The sequence below is a fragment of the Dromaius novaehollandiae genome, chromosome 3, assembly GCF_036370855.1.
Source record: "Dromaius novaehollandiae isolate bDroNov1 chromosome 3, bDroNov1.hap1, whole genome shotgun sequence".
Lineage (NCBI taxonomy): Eukaryota > Metazoa > Chordata > Aves > Casuariiformes > Dromaiidae > Dromaius > Dromaius novaehollandiae.
Window position 1 is genome coordinate 55,528,931 of NC_088100.1, and position 21,111 is coordinate 55,550,041.

At 38.4% G+C, this 21,111-nt stretch overlaps 1 protein-coding gene across 2 annotated transcripts in view; it reads left to right on the forward strand.

The window, feature by feature from the left end:
- The window catches only part of SLC35F1 (solute carrier family 35 member F1), a 258,606-nt gene that overhangs the window by 232,984 nt on the left and 4,511 nt on the right, over positions 1-21,111 (forward strand). The gene's annotated exons all lie outside the window — the stretch shown is intronic.

Sequence of the window (21,111 nt, forward strand, 5' to 3'; positions counted from 1 at the left end):
TTTTATTCTATGATTTCCAATTGCTAATTCAGTCTTCTTGTTATGGGTTTTAAGATTTGAGTACCTGTATAGCAGCAACTGAATCATTAATTTCATTTTACTCATCAGAAGTAACTTGCAACTGCTGTGACCAGATTCGGTATAGCAGCAGGAAGGAAGGTCCTCTATAAAGCATTAGAAAATTCCATAGAATTTTTTATACACAGTAACAAGGTTGTGTCATTTCACGCTGATTAAGAAATTACGACTTAAAACTGTCCACGAATTTCACCTTTCCTCCCAGCTAACCCAATGCCTTGCCTGTTAATGTAAAAATGTCAACATGTGCAGCAGATTTGTGTTAAACTTTTCTCTCTCTGGTCATCTACTATTTAACACACTGGATTGTACAGTCACCTGTTTGGTCTCCAATTGCAAGGAATTACACTCCATTATTCACAAGCTTCTCCCTCGGTGGCCATCATATGACATCAGGATGCTGAAGGCAATTGCTTTGTACCCACACTTGTTCACATGACAGAGGTTACTTGATAGCTTAAATGGTGGCCAGGAGAAGTGCTAGAAAAATGAAAGCCTTAAAATACCGAATGGCTACACGATCCTAAATCAGCTTTCATGATAATAGTGATGTGTGAATGAATGTGACTGGGTTAATGATAGTTGAAAGCTTCAGAGTCCAACACAAAAATATTTTTCCCCATTGCCTTTTTTTTTGCTCCTATAGCTTTAAGGCTTTTGCAGACATAAAACAAAAACAAATATAGAATATAAAACTTCACCAAAAACACATAGTAGCAGCTGTTGGCTGGTTCACAGGTCTGTGTCACTGTGATTTGGTTCCCAGTTCTTTCCACAGCACACCTCAAATCCAAAGTTTGAAATTAGGTATTAGCTAAAAATTGTTATCCCCTGTTAATAGTGTTATTTGATTCCCATAGCAAAATATTTTTTTTAGTTATGTTGGTCCAGTTTTTCTTTGGAAAATGTCCATATTATATAATAAAAGATGAATTTAATGCTGAAAATAGTGGTGGTCTTATTTCAGCAAAATCAAACTTTGTTTGAGGGAGAGACTCAGAAGGCAGCAGGAGTTGGACAGTTTTGACTTCACTTTTGCTCAAGCCTGACAAGGCAATATTGCAAAACTAAACCTTAAAGTTTGAGCACCTATAAGGCAGAAGTTGCAGGAAACATTTCAGCTTTTCCCTATGTCTGTAATTGTTGAAGGCAATTTCAGTATATCAGCAGAAGGCTGTGTTTTCAACTTGATGCACTCTATCTTTCTATATGTGCATGGCAGCTGTCTACCACAGTAGCACCTCAGCCTCCCTTTAAGACCTCTAATGAAAAAAATCCACAGGAACAGAATGCTCAGACCTGGAAGATTTTCTGGTGAAAAACAAGGTCTCATCACCTATTCTGATACACTGACTGACTTCCACCTCTGAAGTAGCTGGGGGTTCCCTCTCCCTTACTGCTCCATTTAGAAACTTTTTGAAGATCTCTTTCTCCTGCAATTCACCATGTTGTTCAGTCTTCACAAAGTCTTATGAAACTCTTACTTTAAGCTATTTAGGTTTTTTTCCCTCCTCTGCTCTCCTTGGGAGACCACTTGCAGAACATTACTGCTTCAACAGTTAGAAACCTTCTTATTTCCAGCATAAATTTACTTCTGGCTAATTTTGATCCACTTGCTGTTGTGCCATGAGTATTCTTTAGCATAAAATATCCCCTTGTCTCCTTAGCATTTTGCTCCATTCACACATCAGTAGAAAATAACCTCTCTCAGCCCTTAGCCTGCTAGTCAGAACAAGCCACACACTTTCATTCTTACTTCTTAAGATGGGCCATCCTGTCTCCCTGATCAGCTACTGTCTGTCTCTGCACCTGATCCAGTTTGAATTTATCTTTCCTGAGACAGTCCCTCCAAATTAAGAAGCAGGAAGGTCCCTCCAGCACCTTGTGCAATGCTCTTAAGATGTCTCCCTGTTTCTCCTGAGAACATTGCCTAAAAAGACCATATGTATTTTTTTCATCTCTTCTTTTCCTTTTTGACTTGTGCTTATCCCACAACCTGTATAACCATTGTCCGTGGCTCCTTTGTTCTTCCCAGCTGAAGCACTGGCAAGCAGAAGACCTTTGTCAAGGCATTGTGGGAGGGCCTTTGCCTGAAATATAGCAGCAACCTCCAGAGCTGTCAGTGTCTCCTTTCTTGCTCTTCAAGCTTACAGGGCACGGGAATTAAAAAAGGGAGGCTGTATTTAGAGAACGTCCAGATTAAAAAGCCTACTTAATTATTTCTTTAGTTACCAAGTTCTTATCCTTAGCCAGATCACCTCCTCCTTTTCTTCCTGGTTTACTATCAGATATCATTTTATATGAGGAAGTAGAACTGTGAAGCGTGCAACTCTCAGTCAATAGTAAAATCTAATACGTTGGCATTATACGATCTGTATTAATTCCACTCCTAAGACTGTGTACTCTGCTTGTTTTCTGGATTCACAAAAGCTGTTTCATTCCCAGCCCAGCTGTACCTCTCCTTCAGATACACAGCGCCTTCTGCTTATTGCTGCACTGACCAATGGGTGAAGCCCCACTTCACTAGGAAGCAAATGGTTTTATGCTAAACTAGAATCAACTGAGTGGTTTAGTGCCCCTTGCAGAATATAATTTTATGAGGCTTTCAAGAAACAGTTATGATTTTTTCCCTGTGCTGCTACTTTTATCACCAGACAGGTTTATTGCACCTATAACATTACATCTATGAAAATCCATGGAAAATGTAGGAAATGAGTTTAAATGGGCTTTAGAGCCTCTGAAATAAAACTGAGGAGACGATTACACTTGAAGTGTTTTGATTAGTTAGCATTCATCTTTTTATAATACTGAATTGCAATGTTATGGCATACAGGACAGCAAGTTTATAAACAGCTGCATTTATATTCTTTACCCTATATGCCAATATCTTTGTAGTGCATCCAGCAGTTCCCAGGCATTGGTCTATGGAAGCTAGAAATAGGGAGTGTTATCTTGACACAGCTCTGGTGATGTGCTGATAATTCAAAATATTAATTATATATTGTATTAAAATGCAACACTTCATGACTTTCAACTTGAGATAGATACTGGCTATATGTGTAGATTGTGGTGCACCATTCTTAAAATCATTTGCATCTCTCAAATAAAAGCTCTTGGAGTCTATTTTTAGTTCTTCTTCAATAAATAATAGAGTTCAAATATTCCAATAGACAGGGAAAGATAGCTGGCCTCTTTATATTGGCTACTGAAGTAACTTTTATGTATACAGCGCTGTATCTTCATCTTCAATCCTCTTTTTATTAATTCTCATCATATTTATTTATTTTACACAATCCAGATGGTCAAAACTTTCCTGGCTATATGTTATCATTTCATCTTCTTCATAAACAAAATTCAGTTATATCCTGCCTTGAAAAAGGAAGGCCATCAGAGACCTAAAACATAAAAATAAAGTAATCATCATGTTGGGTTTTTTTATTTTTTTATCCTGTAATATCACACTTTACATCTTCATCTCATCTCTGTCAAACTCGTCTCTGTGTTTGGGCTTTGCCTTGTCTGTTCGTTTCTATGAACATCAGTGGTCACTGGAGTACTCGAGCTGCAAGGGCCGTGATGAGCCAGCCCACATAAGGTTTATTCCCACCGCACACAGACAGGAGGTCCACACTGCCCTTCCAGTGTGAGGAAGATTCTTGGCAAGTCCGTGCAGCAGATCTGAAGGGCTGTTTTGCTAGCTGGGTTTCAGCTATGCTTTGTGTATGCATTATGGTAAACAGCTGTGGAGCCTTTCAAACGGGAAGATGCAGTATAAATGTGAGGAATGCCATGTACAGGGATGTCTAGGCATAGTATGGAGGAAATTTAAGGTTCTGAGGTAACATTATTCCCTTTCTCCAAAAACTGTCCTTGACTTATCAGAGGCAGTACCACTGGTGCTAGGAAATTCAGGGCTGATTTTTCAGTTGTAAGGGATTGTAATAACTTTGCACAACTGTTATTTTTTAGCTTGGAAAGTGTTCATTTTGATGTTTTAGTCTCAGCCTTAGCTTTATTTTAATGTGAGTTTTTAAATTTCATGCTTTTCATTTGCAAGCCATATGTTGTACTTTAGTCATTCTAAGCAAATTGCGTTCTCACTAAATAATCTAAGCAGTTTATTTTATGTTTTCCACCTGCTAGAGCATGCATACTGATTACGTTCTGCACCAGCAGGTCCAGTCACACTATATTATATCATTACCTAGCAAGCCAAGCACAATCAATTATATTCTACCTTGACAAATTCATTCATTATTTTAGCTATAGATTTAGCTATAGCTAAGCCAAGATTTAGCTATAAAAATTCAGAGTTTCTGGATATAGTGACAATTTCCAAATGGCTAAAATGCATATGTTACAAAGTAAATCAAGGAAGTCAGGTATCTTGATTTAGAATCATGGAGAGTAACGGTGACAAAGTACTTGGCTGTGCAAATAAGCAAGATATTTAAAACCTTTCCAGCACTAGATACCTAAAATGATGCTAGCTGACACCTCACTTACTGATGGTTCTAAAGATGACTTTTTAATGTTAATTATAACAGCAGAGTCTCTCCACTGGAAGGGAGCAGATGATAACCTTCCTATTACATCAAGAAACATGCTTTAAAAGAGAGTGGTTTTTAACATAATGAGGAGATACGAGTTGGCTGCTAGGTTTCAATTTCATTTTTTCTGGCACAGATCCTAAGCAATGCCCATGAACCATGGGTTTATATAGACTTGACTGAGATGAGAATCTTGCCCTTTATACAAAAGCAGGAGAAGAATTAGGAGTGTCCACTAAAAGAGTGTATTTTAACAGTCCGATCTAACATCACCAAAGCCGGTACAAGCTTTTCTGCTGACTTCAGTGGACTTTAATTCAGGCCCTAGATTAGGAAAGTTTGGGGGAGGAGGGTTTGTTTGTTAGCTTGGTTTTCACTTGGTAGTCATTCATACCCATCTAATTTTTTTAAATCATCTGACCAAGGCTGAGAAAATACTGCAGAATTTGTCCTCATCTGTAATACTCAAAGGTAAGTATAAACTGAAGTCAGTAAGAGTCTTTTTTTTTTTTTTTACTGACACTTGCTAGTGGATTGATACCTACATATTTTAAACTTTGACCGTGCTGGTGTCTGTGCTGCAGACATTATCATTATTTCCAGCAGAGCAAGCTGTACAGGCTAAACAATTGGTTTTACAGGACTACTTTCTCAGCCACATACTTCAGGATATTTCCCCTATGAAATCAGATATGCAAACTGCTTGACCCATAAACTCTCTGTTGGCATGGAATTTAATCTCATAGGGCCTTTATCCTAGTGATGGTTGCTGAACCTTTGATAATAATAATGATAAATCACATTGCTAGTTAATCGTTTGTGCCATTGATATGTGCAGAAACCTAAGGGCACATGTCCCTTTCTGCTCCAGAATGTGAAATTTCTCTTAGTGAGACTCCCTCTGAACAACTCAGTTGTTGTGAAGCTGTATTGGGTGTATGTCTTTTATCTAAGTGGCATTTTTAAAGCTTCTTTTTCAAATATTTTTTAATTTAATTGTTTTTAATTTCCTTGTCCAAATTATAATCAATTAGAAACTAGTTCTGTGAGGAAAAGTCGGGGGTCCATATTTGAAGAGCTGGCTTGAAATGGAAGGGAGTTAGGTGTGTCTGTGTTCACACTTGAATGTTTCTTCATGTTATAAAAATGGACCACATCAGCTTACCTTTTGTCTGAGGGTGCAGGATGGTGTACATTAAAAAAAAAAAAAAAAAAGTCTGAAGAAAAATGACACAAGAGAATGCAAACTAGAAAATGAGATACTTCCTACCAAGTTATTGCATAGTCTGATAGTAGATAGTTAACAACATAGCCCTGATATGGCAGCTTTCTGAAAATACTGCCTTATCAAAAGGATTTCTCTTCCTTTCACAATGCTGCCTTGCAATCAATTCTTTAGTCACAGAATTTAGTCACAGAATTCTTTAGGCACCAGTTTGGAGCCAGCAAAAAACAATGTATAAGAAGTGGCAGTTGTGTTGCAGGAGGTGGAGGCTTCAATTTCAAGAACATTTTTGCAGATGAGCTAGTGCTCATCGTAAGTTTCCAGCCTTGTAAGTAGTTTTCAGTTTGGGATTTTTGGTCTCCTGTTTTAAAAGACTGCTTGCAACAGAGCTGGTTAGGAATTTTCCAGCAAAATATGTTTTTGTTGGAAATGCCTTCTTATCAAAATAGAAATGCAAAATGAAAACATCTTGGTTTGAGTATTCTCCCAGAGCAGGCATTTCTCCAGCTCATCTAATAGGTTGCAGTGGAGCAGAGTTCCCAAAGTTTCTAGAGTTTCTACAGCAAACTTGTGAGGCAGACTGCACCGAAAGGCCAGGTATGCTGCAACTGGAAGATCTCAGGCATGAGAAAATGTGAGTTTCTCAACGCATCGATTCTGGAAGCCGGACAAGGAACCTTGGTTTTGCATCAGGAATCTCAGAATCCCAGCCACTCTGTACCAAGAAAGAGCTTTTAAGATTTCCAGGCTTTCTGCCATGAAGATAATTCTGGCAGTTGCAGTCAGCAGCTGCCAGAGTTTCCAACCAGCATACTTTGTTTCAGAAACAACAGCATTTGATGTTTCACAAGAGAAGCAAATACAGCATTTCAGTCTTTGAAAGTGCTTCAGCTTTTACTTCTCATCTCTAGTTAGGATGATTTAAAATTATATATCCTGAACAGAACAAAAGCCAGATATAGTTCATAATTACAGCAAGGGAAGAGCAAGGAGTTCGTCTTCCTACCCATGCATGGGTTTATGTTCTGTTGACTGTATAATTTAGATGTCTTAATATTCTCTGTGAATACCTGATTAACAAGCTTTACTGACAACAGCACTGTCCTGCGCTTTGCACACACCTGGTTGTCAACTCATAGAATGGTTTTTGCTTTTTAGTATCAGCGATTAGATGGTCATATTAGTTCTTTTCTTTCCCAATTTTCTTTTTTTCCCCTTTCTATTCTGTGTTCCAGCTTATAACATCTGAATGAAATGTTTTTACATCTCAGTATCACGTTTCTTCATAGCATAAGTATTAAAATGTTAGAAGATTTGTATGCAATTTCAAATGAGCATTTCAATTTGATACATTTATGCTCTTTTAAAATATTTTTATAAGGTATATGTAAGTAAATTTTCATTTATATAAAGGGAGTTTGAGATCAGTTGAAATTCATGTGTTCACTAAGTGGAACTAATTTCAGACTGAAGTAGGGAATAGTTTATACTGAGAATCCAACTGGTCATGGAGAAAAAAACACTACTGTGCAACTCACTGAATTCTGCCTTTGGTCAGATTGGATAGCAAATTGCCTAATGGATATTGACTACTCAAAAGAATACATGAAATGAAAAAAAGAGTTTAAATGTTAACTGCAGTAAACAAATGTATAAAATCAGCCTGTTCACAGACAATCCTCAGAGAAAGAAAAGAATCAGTATATCTGCCTGGGCAATCTACTTAAATTGATGCTCAGACTTACTTGCGATGAACCATTTAAGTGCTCTGAACTATAAATATCCTGGAAAAGGTGTTTACTTACCTTATAGTGTGAAATTGTTGATTTTCACATGAAATTATGAACTGAAGTTTTAAGTCCTAACATAGAACCTATTGGTTTCCTCTGATTTTTTTAAAAAAAATGAAGAGGAACCACAGGATTTTAAGTTTCCAACATATTCATTTCTCTACATACCATATGCTATGCTTAGGGTTAGTATTGTTTTTATTATTATAAAATACTCTTGCTTAAGTGTCATGATCAAGAATTCTAAGAATTGTCTTTGGAGAAGTAGCTAAACACGGATAAATAAAGAGGAATGCACTTGAACTACTTGAAGAAGGTAATTCACATCAGTATGATGGGGCTTGACTTTTAAACACCGTGCAGAATACTGAGTCCACCAAGTCTTCATTAATTTTATGGCTGGAGTAGGAAAGAAGGAGGTTAGAGAACTAGTGAAAAATGGTTAGAGAGCTGGGGGCTGTGTGTAATTCAGGGTGCTGTTTCATTTTGCGTGTACTTTGACGTAATTGCTGTCCACTGCCAGAAGAGGCACCCCACTATTCTGTTCTGTCCCCACGTTTGCTCCCAGGCTGCTGAGCAACACACCAGAGACACATGAGCACTATACTACCAAACGGGAAGCAACAGAATGATACCAGAATAGGTGTGACATGCAACAATATCTTTATGTTTTCTAGTAATGCCTCCATCTGTCAATCATTTTCATTTGGAGAAATATCCATTTTAATAATGTTAACTTAAAGAAAGGCAAAAAGCCCAGTAGCATAGCAATGGGTTTTGAGTACTTGGAGCCAACTAAGAGTCTTCTCAAAATACCCTGTTTGGACTACTTTTGTGTTTGGACATGAGGAAACATAGCTGTTCAGAGAACCCTTAAATATACCTTAGATTAAATTATAAAGTTTAATCCTTAGCCTCTGAAGGAAAGAAATAGTGTTTTGGAAAAAATAGTGAAGAGTCATATGGAAAGCAAAGGTGAAGTGCTCATAGTTTCTACTGAATATGAACATGCAGACATATTCACTGAAAACTTCATGATCTACTTAATTTTTTCTGTTATTTGAAATAATTAAGTCTTAACATGATAAAGCTTCAACAAAAGGCTGAATTTCTAATACAGTATCTACAGGAAAAAGCATGTGAAATTATCAATTTAGCAAAGTTTTCAGCCTAAATCAAGCAATGTTTAATACTCATTCCATTTCAAATATTTTGCTTGATTTGAAAGGAAATCGTAAAAAGAAATTTGGGGGCAGTGGAGAGATAAATCCATAACAACAGAAAACAAGAAAAGTGTTTGAATTAACTGCAGAAAATAAAAAATATTATAACATGAACACTGTTATCAACCACATATACATTCTCTAACCTTTCTTTTTGATATTGCCTTTTACTCTATTTGAAGAAAAAGTACAGATAGAAAAACATAACAAAGACATACTATTTAAAGAGCTGGATCTTACTAACAACATAGTTTTCTAAATGATAGCTCAGTGAATATGAAAATAAAGACCAAGAGGTTTTGTGAAGAAGACAGGTTCATAATTAGTTGTGAAAAAAAAAAAGAGAACCTCAGCATTTTCTAATGCAAGCATACTTTTGAAGACAAGGAAGTACAATGAATGAGTCAAGTTACATACCTCAGCAATAATTTGCAAGCCAGAGGAGACAGCCAAAAAAAGGTCATAAATCAGCAAAGCAGAAGCTGCATTCAAGAGCTTAAATATGGTTCAGTTATTGAAAATATTCAAAGGTTTTCAAATTACGATTCTTCAAATCAAATGGTATTTGCACCTTAGCATATGGAAATAAAGGCTAAAAGTCCCCCAAAGACAGATACAGATTAACCTTCGAAAGGAAATGCTAGGGGTTAAATGCAATAGCTGTATTATAAATTTGGAGATTTCCTATGGAATTGAATAATTCTTTGTTTCCAATAGTGACTAGAAAAGAAGGTAGAAATATTTAGGAAGAGTGTTGCATGGGCATCTACATGGCCCATGGGCGATTGGGAAGAAAACCATGTAAAACAGATAAAAGAATGAATTTCTCCAGTGATAGCTAGAGAGAGGAACTTGCAAGATGTAGTAATGCAGAGCATGCAAGAGCTGCCATGGCCGAGGGCAAGGAAGAGACTTGTTTATGTCCTAAGTAAGTTCTGACAATGTGGCAAGAATTTTTATTTGATGGAGAAGAAAACCTGTTGTTTTGGTTAGCTAGCTGGACAGTGCTTAGTCCAGTCCCTCCTCCTGCAAGTGAAGTCAGTGAATGCTGCAGACAAACAGGCTAAAGTCTCCAAATCAGCTTGTATTTGCTACCAAAATAAAGGAATTGGTTAACATGCAGACTTAATGCCAGTCAAAAAACAAAAAGCCAAAAGACTGCTTTCCATCTAAGCAGTATAGTATTTTAGTTCCTCCTAGAAAGTCTTCTTCATAAAAGCATGTCCTTTCTGTCTAAACTCCCCCTTCCTGCTAAACTGGAACCTTTCACACCTGTGACCAGGGAATCACGTTTGTCATCATCACCACCTCTTAGCAGCTTGACTTAACTTGATTTAGCTTCCAGAGTTATTCCAATCACCAGCATATATTAATTTTAGCAAGTAAGATTATCTGCTCTTCCAGGCCTTTCCAAGGCCCATAAACATTGTTGCAAAAAGCTCAGTCTGGAGGAGGTTTGCTGTAGCTTTTCCATGTTTGGCTTAAAGTAACCTGGACTTTGTAACTTGAGTACAAGGGAAGAACTTGTAGGGAAGAGCTACGGATGTAATTGGACAAACAATCCCTTTCAAAACTTATTAGGAATAAACAGAGAGAAAACAAGGAATAGAGAATAATCCCCAAAAAAGCTAATACAATAGAGATGAGAAAGAACAGGAAAGAATAGAAGTAAAGTCTAATTGCTATAAAAAATAAACCAAGTTTGGCAGTGAAGAGGCAAGAGAAACAAATGGCCAAAAGTTTTTCTTTTACATAAAGAGAAGAAGTAGTTTCATTATGCCAAGACAGCCTAAGACAAAATTAAAGAACCTTTGGTTTGGCCCCGGAACTATATGGTTACCTTCTTTCACTTTCAATAAGGATGAGAGATAAATATGAAGACAATACACAATGGCTAATAATAATGGAAATTATTTTATCTGAAGTAGAAACAAAACACAAGAATCTGAGTATGTGCAAGTTTGGCAGTATACACAATCCCAATATATACAACTGGGTGACCTGTATATGGAGTAGGCAATAAACTAACTGGAAGTAGACACCAGGGAGAGATCATTAAAGGCATGGAGATAAATGGGAAATTGGATAAAATGCAAGCTGGTTCACCAAAGATAAACCATGCCAGTCTAATCTGAGCTCTGTCTGATAAATTAACAGATTTTGCTAGACAAAAAAGAAATGGTAGATCTAATCTGTAAGGCCTTTGTATGATGCAATGTAGCAAATTGTCAATTACACTAAAGAACAGAATTAGCGCTATAAAGATTATAAGATATGTAAGAATCTGGCTAACGAGGATAAAGGACAAAGCAATGTGCTGAGAGGGAAACAGCTTGCTGGGAGGAGCTAGTGAAGTTTCTGAAGAACTGGTCTGAAGACCAGGGCTGCGGATTGACTGTAGTAATAGCTTTGGCACAAAAGGTAAGAAGGAGCTGGAGACATACATTTGAGAGGCATCTTCAGTCGGAAGAAGGATTGAAATGTCAGACAACAACAAGTGAATGACACTGAGAAATGCGATGAAGTGTAAAGTGCAAGGTTGTGTCAGTGACAACAGATGGGAGGAATATGAGCGCTATTGTGGATCAGTCTAAGTGTGTCTAGTAATGACACAGAAGGGCTAATGCCATAGGATAACACAGCTTATTGTCTTAGGACAGCAGTTTGCTAGCTGCAGCTGCTGAGATTTTTGATCCACAGAGCTTATTCTCTTACCTGCTTCAAGCCTTGACATAGTAAATGTGCATCCTCTAACAATATGCTGAAAGTGCTTATCCTAAAAAATGTTTGTCATACGTAGCATAGCTTTGCTTTCTGAGAGCCTGGGAGGGAATATGACACCTAAACACATATAAATTAACCTATAAAAACACAGGGAGGAAAGGAGAATTATTTGAGCTGAAAACAAATGCCAACCGAGGAACCTACAGGTAGAAATGACACTTTAGAAATTTGGAATAGAAACTAGAGGGATCTTCTGGCCATCGTAGCAGGGACATTTTGGAACAGACTTCAGTAGATGAGGGCGTGTGGACAAAAAGCCTACTAATGCTCACAGGAGGGCACAGCATGTTTACAGGATGGAGTTTATGATCTGGCTGTGTGCAGTATTGGGGGTTTGGACTTGATGGTTTAGGACATGCTTTCCGTTCTGATTCCCTTGGGTGCCTGTGTAGTGAGCTGACTCGGTTCAGAGCTTTCAGCACTCCTGATGTTTTGCCTCGCGTTGCCTGCAGCAAATACACTGGACCATGCTGAATCCTAATGAGAAATAGCGGTATCACCCTCTCTTCAGGCAGCTTACATAGTCACTGATGTTAAAGGTAATGAATTGCAGCTGCATTTTCCTTGTATGCAGTATAGGAAAGATCCCCTTTTATGGTAGAGATAAAGAATACCATTCTAAGAGAGCATTACTGCATGAATATATTGTTAGATTTAGCAGGAAAAGTATAAATGAAGGATCCGAGATGAAACAATAATTACAACCTTGGTTTTGAAGACAATTAGCCTCAAATACAGTAATACGAAATCTAGTATAGCTGACAACTGCTACTTTATTAAGTCTTTACACACAAAAACAGAAAGATGTGGCAACTGACAGCTTATAAACTGGAAAGAATATTAAAAGATGAAAGTGGGGAGAGGGAATTGTTTTTATTTTCTGTAAGTATTTCTGTTGTGCTCCTCCTTTTAGTATTAAGAATATTTAAAAGGATAGCTGCCCTACCACTGCTTTTCTTTACATGCTGCTTAAATTTGATGTGCTCTGTCTTACTGAGTGAGTAACCCCATCCTCATGTGGACCTACTTACTCTTGTAAGAGTGGGGTTTTTTTCCCCCCAGCTTATCTTAAAGTATTTTTTGAGAAGTGATTGGTATAAACTAACCAAAGTGAAGCCTCCTTACACCAGGGTAAAGGTGCTCGCAGGAAATTATAGCAGTTTAATATAACTCGTTTTAACATATCATAAAAAGAACCTTTTCTTTGTACATAAGGTAGGATTAAAACAGCTTGCAGGACTCATTCTACCTTACACTTTTTAATTAGGCAGACTGCTGGTACTGCAGGGTTCCTGAACACAGGCTCATTTTTCTCCAGATCTAATGGTGGAACAAGCAAAAAAAAGGAAACGGGAGAGCAAGCAACATTCTTATCTCTCCCAGCCTCCGGGAAAGGAAGAGAAGACATTTCACACAAACAGGACAGTCTATTATGAGTCTTTTCTAATGATACCACTTGAGAAGCATGAAATCATGCAGTTCTGTGCAAAAACAGTACTTGCTTTACAGCTACCTGCATTAAACTTGGAGATTGTCTCCAAATACCAGCAGTTTTGCCCATAAATCTGTTTTATTCCACAAATAAATTCCAGGAAAGCTATGAAGTTTCCCAAATTTTAACAGGATTGTGGTGATAGCTTTCCAATTACTCCCCCTTCGTTTTTCTCCCTACTAGGTAACCTCAGCATCTAGGAAGTGCTTGCAAAGAACTGATCTGCATTTATACAAAAACCATGCCAGACTGAGGATCTCTAAATTTTCTCAAGGGGGTCCTTATAGCTCTTCCTTGTTGTGCAGTGTTACAGAAGAGAAAAGTAGCACTCAGATCCATTATTTGTTAATTAATAGATCTGCTAGCATGCAGACTCTTTTTTAAAGGGACCTTTTGAACATCTACATGAGCTCCTGGGGGTTCGGCTGCCTGGGCTCAGGGCCAGCACACACAGGGCAGTGTGGGGCATGGTCCAGCCATGGAGGCCTCCCCCTCCATTGCTTGGGTGCTCTTTTAAGCCCAGGCTCCCCCACGCTTAGCACAGGGCCCAGCGAGGCGAGCCGGGCCAGACCAAAGGCAGTAACCAAGAGCCCAGATTGCCAGATGTGTCTGTAGTGGTGAGGCAAGCCTGAAGTCCAGCTGAATCACAAATCCATGGGCCACCACTGGGGAGGTGCGAAACTGTCTATATATAGAAGGAAAAAAAAAAGTCACACAAAATTAAGGAAATATTTCCAGTCCAGTGTGTACTATTGTTGCTTGCTTGATTTTTTCAGGAGTTTTTACCTGACCACATTCTTACCAGTTAAACCATGTCCACCAGCAAATACCGTATGAGGGAGGGAGAAGATGGTGTTGCTATGCAACAGAAGATGTGAACCACTGTGTGTTAACATATGAACACCAGAACAGGATCTTTGAAAATCAAGGCGGGGGGGGGGGGGGGGGGTTACAGAAAATGTGTCATGTGATTACTTCACATCCCAATTTTTATGCAGCACTTGCCATTCAGTGTAAGCAAGAGTTGATCAGTAACAGTAACAGGCAGCATTTCATCTGCCAGAGCAAACTGATGATGCAAGCAGGCAGCAGCGAGTGAGGAATATGGCCTTTCTCTAATGCGTGAATGGCAAAGGCAAAACTTCCTCTAACTTCTTTGTTTTGATTGAATAGCAAAAAGGCTGAGGTCAGATTTTCATTGTCATCGAAGCAAACCAGATTCTTCTTGCTTTGGGTTCTGGCAGACATGAGCAACAGTGATGGATTGAGACATACTCTGCAGCTCAAGCCTCTTTCATCTCATGTAGCTTCTTACGTGACTCCCAATGGACAGGAAAGAAATGAAAAAAGATGCGGAGGAACCAGCTACAAATTTCACTTTGCATCCCAGCTGAGTTCGGATCGCATGATAGGGCCTTAAGTCATCACTTAAGACTACATCCTCACAGTTTGCCTTGGAAATAGCTCAAGTCATAAAAGTGTGAAGATAATGTGATCCTGCTGCTAATAGACAGACTCCCTGCCCAGAAGTTACCATCATTATTAAAGCCGGCCAGCACCCCTTGTTATCTTTCTCAGCAGGATAACCAACACTTCTGCTTGGGCATTCAAACTTCTACAGTTGGAAAGCTGAGAAGACATGCTAAACATTATCTCAGTGTTTTTGGCCCCTCCATATAGGGTCTCTAGATTAAAGCTCTGGGAGATCTGGCAGGACCTATAAAGGCTTCAGTTGGAGAATTTTATCTGTTAGGACACAGTCTGGAAAATCATAGCAACCCTTCCGGTGTTTGGTGCCTTGTGGCTGTTATAAAATACTGTAGTTCACTGTTGGTAGCAGCCACAATTTCTGTTGATGGCAAAGGTGTATCATCACCTGACTAGGGCTTAGTTCTGTAGTCTGCCTGGAAAGATGTCTAGGTACCCTTGGAAAATCTCTCCCCATAACTCTCACCTGGGATCAGTAATGAGCTGAAGATCAGGTCTGTTATCTCTCCCACTTGAGGGTAGACAGCAGTAAATAAGGCTGAACAAGCAGACTGTTCTCCCACTAAAAAGCAGAGTGGACTGTGAATCCCAAAGGGAGCTTCCTTTTTTCTCTGTTAAGACAAAACAGAGACATCTCCTCTCTCAGGCTGGGACAAAAATAGTCAGTAACAGTTTGCGTGAGTCACAGTCCAGGACTAAGAACAGCTTTTGCCAGATCCTTGTGGGTCAGAGCTGAGGGAGTTGCCAGAGAGAGCTATTAGCTTGTGACCAGGATACTGGCTTCCATTCCTAATAATGAAGTAATATATAGAATATTCAGCTATGCAGGAGAAAGCACTGTGTGAATTTATAGCTCTCTGAGCATTCACCCTTTCTGATATCCCTGCTGACTGGAGAGTATGTGCATCCTGCAGTGCACTTGGTGATAGTGAACTTCATTTGCTGTATTTGAGGTGAAAATAGAAAGCAGTATGAAAAGAAGCTCAGTCTCTTGATCAATTCATCAAAGCAAGTGGAAATGTCTGTTTTCCATATAAAAGATAATGACAGAAATTTGTTCTTAGCCCCCTTAGCTCAGCCAGCTCATGTAATCATGTGTGAAGTTACCCAAAGGGAAAAGACATAAGTCTGTGCAGGAACCCGTATTGGCCTTAGATTTGATTGGCAGTGAAGCTTATGCTACCAAATGAAATTTTCAGTTACTCACCTAGCAAAATTTGTCTCTTCTCAAGATTTAAAAAGCACAGTTAGGTTGCCATAGGCTAGGAGCTGGGCTAACAACTTCATGTTGTCTACCAACAGACTCGGTCTACTGCTTGCGCTTGTGAAATACAATTGGAATTGGAGAGCCACAGCTGAAAAATATGCACTTTCAGACTATTTCCAGTTCAATGGACTGAGTAAAAGAGAATTTGCATTTTCATAACCATTGTAATAATGCTCATGCTCATTATCATGATAGCTTAGTGAAAAACCAAAATTAGCAACTGACTGAGTTTCTTTGTCTGTGTGGGCTTCTCTGCAGACTCACATCTGTCTGTTTTTGTCACTTTGGATATTGTTTTGCCCTAGTGCCAGCAGTTACATGGATGTGGACATGGATCTGTGACAGTCAGAAATACTTGTCTGCAAATTCCCTATGCAGAAGTCAGTGCAACATTTCCTAGCTGTGATACAGAGATTCTTTTATGTCCTTTCTTCCTGTTTTCCTTTCTAAATTCATGATCTGTGTACTGAAGAATGGCTTGCTCTCTCCAGGCCCAGACAGGAAATTAATGCCTTCTGAACAGTTTTTCTTTCCTTTTGTTTTCTTCTACTCTCTTTGTCTTATCATTATTCAAGAATGATGAAATCAGATGCACCGTTTCCTGCCCAGCAAGAAGCCTCTTTTGCACCCAGTTTTTCAGCTGGATTACTTTAATGCACATGGCTCTCACGTGGACATAATAGTAACACCTTAGCCATGATGGTTTAAGGATATAAGAAAGACAAGTTTTGCAGGGAGAGATAATAAGATGTAGCGGATAAGAAATAGTGGGGAGTAAATTTTGAAAAGTTTATTTCATTCTGGATAAAATAATCTAAATTTTCAGAGGCCTCTATGTTGGTCTTCTTTGTTTTAGAAATCTTCTGATGCTTGACTTACTTCCAAGATATCTAATTTTGATTCATTAGGAAAAAATATTATGTATAAACTAAGTTTCAGATTTGCAATCCTATGTAGCACTGTATTTTATTTTATTTAGGTAATTAAGGTATTTTATTTTAAAAGATCATTGCAGATATGTTTGGGTTCTGTTCTTCTTTAAGTAAATTAATTTGTGCATTGGTAGCAGAAAGTAGGACTGATTTTACCACATATTTTCTGTGGTCAACTAGACCTTACTGCCACAATGGTTTTCTGGCAGGGTTATACAGTACCACATACCAGAACTAAGAGCTAGACCCCTGCTCCTGCAGTTAAGCTATCAGATGCCATTAACTTTACTACTAAGCCTGACTGGGCAATTATATTCAAGTACTAGTTCCCTAAGGAATGTCTCTTGGGTAAACACCAGAAACATCCAGTCACCCCGAATCAATGTGGTTTTATAGACTAAGCAAATCATGTTATACGTATTGTCTTGTTACATTTGTCTAGCTTTTGCTTTGTATGTTTATCTTCAAATTGTCAGGCACCTAAAATGTATTTTTTATACACTGAAAATTAACAGAAGTTTATTGTCAGTTATTTTCATTGTGGCTACTGAAAAATGTCCATAGAAGACATCTTATTTTTGTCTTTCTAGTATGCAACTATTGCAAATATTGTTGTGTGCTCCATATTGGATACTTTGATTGAGGAAGACTTTATAGACACACACTTCTGTCAGAGCAGAGCAGCCAAGCTGAGAACTGCAGCTTCCACAGTTGAAATCCATCTATTGATTTGGCTATTTAGTAAGTTTTGACAAATGCCTCTCAGTCTGACAAATTTCAATTTCAGTAAAGAAATCTGAAATGTTTTGGTAACTAAGATACTTACTTTTTTCTCTGCAAAGGAGGTCTCTACCTGCTTCTCAAAGGAGGGTATCCCCGTTTCCCCTCTTCATTGCGTGGCATGTTAATCTTTCTCCTTCTGATTAAGGAGATTACAAGAACCATTCTTTGTAAGCACAATCCAAGATATCGTCGATAATTTACTCCATCTGTTTATCACCAGCATGGAGAGAGGATCCTCTAATCTATTTCCTCATCGTATCTGTAGAGCGTCTCCTAACAAATATCGATAGCTTAGCATTTCCAGCTTGTTTGAGCTTTGGTACATTGTTGGTTTGGTTTAGTTTGGTTTGGGGTGTTTTTGTTTTGTTTTTTACTGCAATGACATTTTCATCTAACTGAAATCATCTGACCACAAATTTAGATACAGCATCAACACAAGAAATCATAAATTGCATGGCCTCTGCTGGCTGTAGAGGGAATGCAAGGCTCACTTCATTATTATTGCTTGATTAAGTGCCATTCTCAAATGCTCCAGCTGTGATCAGAATCAAACTCTTCTAGGTATTGAACAAACACATGATGATTGTCAGTTTAGTCTATACTTTGTAAAATACTCAGCTAAAGAAAGAAAGAAGTGTTACAGTCTCCATTAAATAGATAAGAAACTGAGGCACAGCTAAAACGATTTTTGTGGACAAAAGAAATTTACATAAAGGCAGAAAGTCAGTCCCAGGACTTGTGAGTGTTATATCATTGAGTTAATCACAAAGTCATCTGGTCTTTCAATGAAACTACATGATGAACAAGTTTACATATATGTACCTGTATGTGTAGATACAAAATCTATAGTAAAATTATTTGATGATATATAAACAGGAACTGGCCTTTGAATTGTTTTCCATAAGGTGTGACCACTTACTGACACACATGAGCTAATCTGAGCTAAACCATTTCTGAGCATGTTACTTTTTGAACAGCTTGCTATTATCCTGTTTCGCATGGAGGGAAGAAGGATTTGGAAAGATCTACAAGTTTTAATTTTTTAATATTTTTTCTTAAAAGAAATATGTTTCTGTAGAAAGTGAGAGATAAGTTTGAAAAATGAAGCACAATATCATTCTAAAGCAGCTTTTTAGCCAAAGAGAGGAATTACAGGCTTCCTAAGAGCTTAGTTTTTTAGTGCTGCTGCCTGTAGGGTAGCAATGGAAAATGATCTTCTTGCACTTCATTTCTTGTGAATGGCTCTTTCTGCTGGTTTTGAAGCTGTCTCTTTTGCTGTCTATAATAGTGAATCTCAACAAATGAGGTTTTCTGATCAAGATAAAAAAAAATCCCTTCATAGCAGTAGAGTATGCCTGGAAATACTAGCTTTAATAAAATACAAAGATTTCAGTTAGACGGTCTGAGGAACACAGTACAGTGAATAGCAAATTTTGTATTTGATGAAGTAAGTCTGTATCCGCCCATCACACTGCTGGATTCACACTCATTTTAATAGGAGGAAAATTTTCATTGATTTCAGTCAGCTTTGTGTCAGTCTGAAAAAGTATTGAAAAAGCCAGTGATTTCTTGTATACCTACAATATATGTTCCTATTTGTTCTTGTTTTACCTCCATAAAGTGAAATAGGCTGCAAACCTGGTTAACAGCCCTTCTACTTCAGGGCTGCAGAGCTAGTGACTGCATTTCGAAGAAGTGCAGGAAACAATCCAGCTAGTGCCTTAACTTGCTTCTAATCAAGAAAGGAAAGTAAAGATTGATATTGTTATAGAGCTGTCAGGATACAGGTCACTTTACAGTGGTTGTGTGTAGATGCTAAAGACCGGTGATTCATAGACCTTATTTTAGATTTCCCCCAGCTATGTTCAAGCCTTTCTCTGAAGTTGGAGAACTGCCGCTGAGGGACACACTGCTATGGGAAGAGTATTAGAGGGCAAAAGAGCCCATCGACAGGAAGCCACTGGGAGAAGAATAAGAGATATGGCCAAGTAGAGGGGATATGCAGAGCTGGAGCCACAAAATAGAGCAAAAGTGAATTGGTTTTGGCTGGGCAGCTCCTGGAGAAAGAATAAGGGCACATTTAGCTGCTGGAAGCCTCACAAATTCCTCACAGCAGGACACAAGGCAATCACAAATCTGGCTGGCACTCTGGTTATACAGTTGAGCAAGCCAGCTGGCTGTGTTGGGTGAGAAATTCAGGCATGGGGTGGGAAGGAGGGACAACGGGAAACTCAGGAACTAGTTCCCAGTTTGGGAAACTAGATGCATTTGGAACTTGAGTTTTGCTTCAGCTTAATTTAACCCACTGCTGCCAAGCGGTACCCAAGTTCACATATGGAGAGGAAATGGAAGGGAAAAGTCCTAAGAGCAAAATTAAACTGACAAAAACTGAAAAAATGCATTGAACAATGCATTGAAATGGTTGACTTGGGTCTGATTGCCACATGGGAGAGATCTAAGTCTACCTAAATCAGTCCTTTCAGAGCTGTGACACATGGGAGAAATCCTTCAGCAGACTCATTGCTACAGCATTCGACATTGGGTTTGTGGCTGGTGGGACAGCTGGATGATTACATCAAATCATAACGCCAGATGACACATGAAGACCTGGTGACATTCTTGGAAAAAAGCAATTAACAACTGATGAAAAGCAGAACTCTTCCAGCTCTGCAATTCTTCTGACACACTTTAAACTTTCCCCATTATGGTGCTTTCCCTCTAAAACATACACACTAGCTGTGGGAAAAAATAACGAATACAGCTATATCCCCCAGGGTTGTGCATGTAAAACTTTCAAAGATCCTTTGGAAGAGATAATTCTGTAAAAAAGGCAAATGCTTCCCCAAATGGGAAGTTGGATGCATGTTGTGTGGATCTGTTAAATGGCAGCAAACTAACATCACTACAGAATTAGCTTAAATAAAATTCACTTTTACCACAGTGGTTATTTCTTTAAATATAAAAAGCAGAATTGATAAAAAAAGCTTTTGCCAGAATAATATAATCAGGTGTATCCATTTTGTGCCATGCTGAAACAATCCAAAGGAAACAAATTTGGCATCCATCAAAGCACCATAGTCAGTAGGATTAAAAACCAGATTTGTAGATACCTTTATGTAAAATAATAAAGTACCGCATGAGGCAGCTCATAACAGGTTGCAACTAATTGTTGGTGTTTAAGTATGGATTCCTGACAACTGCAGAGCACAGACACTTTCTAAGCTCCCACTGAATACAAATCAGTTCTATATACCCATCATAACAAATTGACTATACAATTTGTCCTTCATGGCTTCTCAAGCACAGCGTACAAGAAAAAATAACTTGTAGTCTAGGATTAGGAGACAAGTCATCTGGGTTTAAAGCCATTCTTGTACTCCTCATAGCAGGACCCAGTAGCTAATGCTAATATCTAACGGTCTCTGCTTTTAATTCCCTGGCTTTAACTTTACCTGCAAGAGCTAATATATTGCCACAAGGATTGTTTGTGTTGTATTCT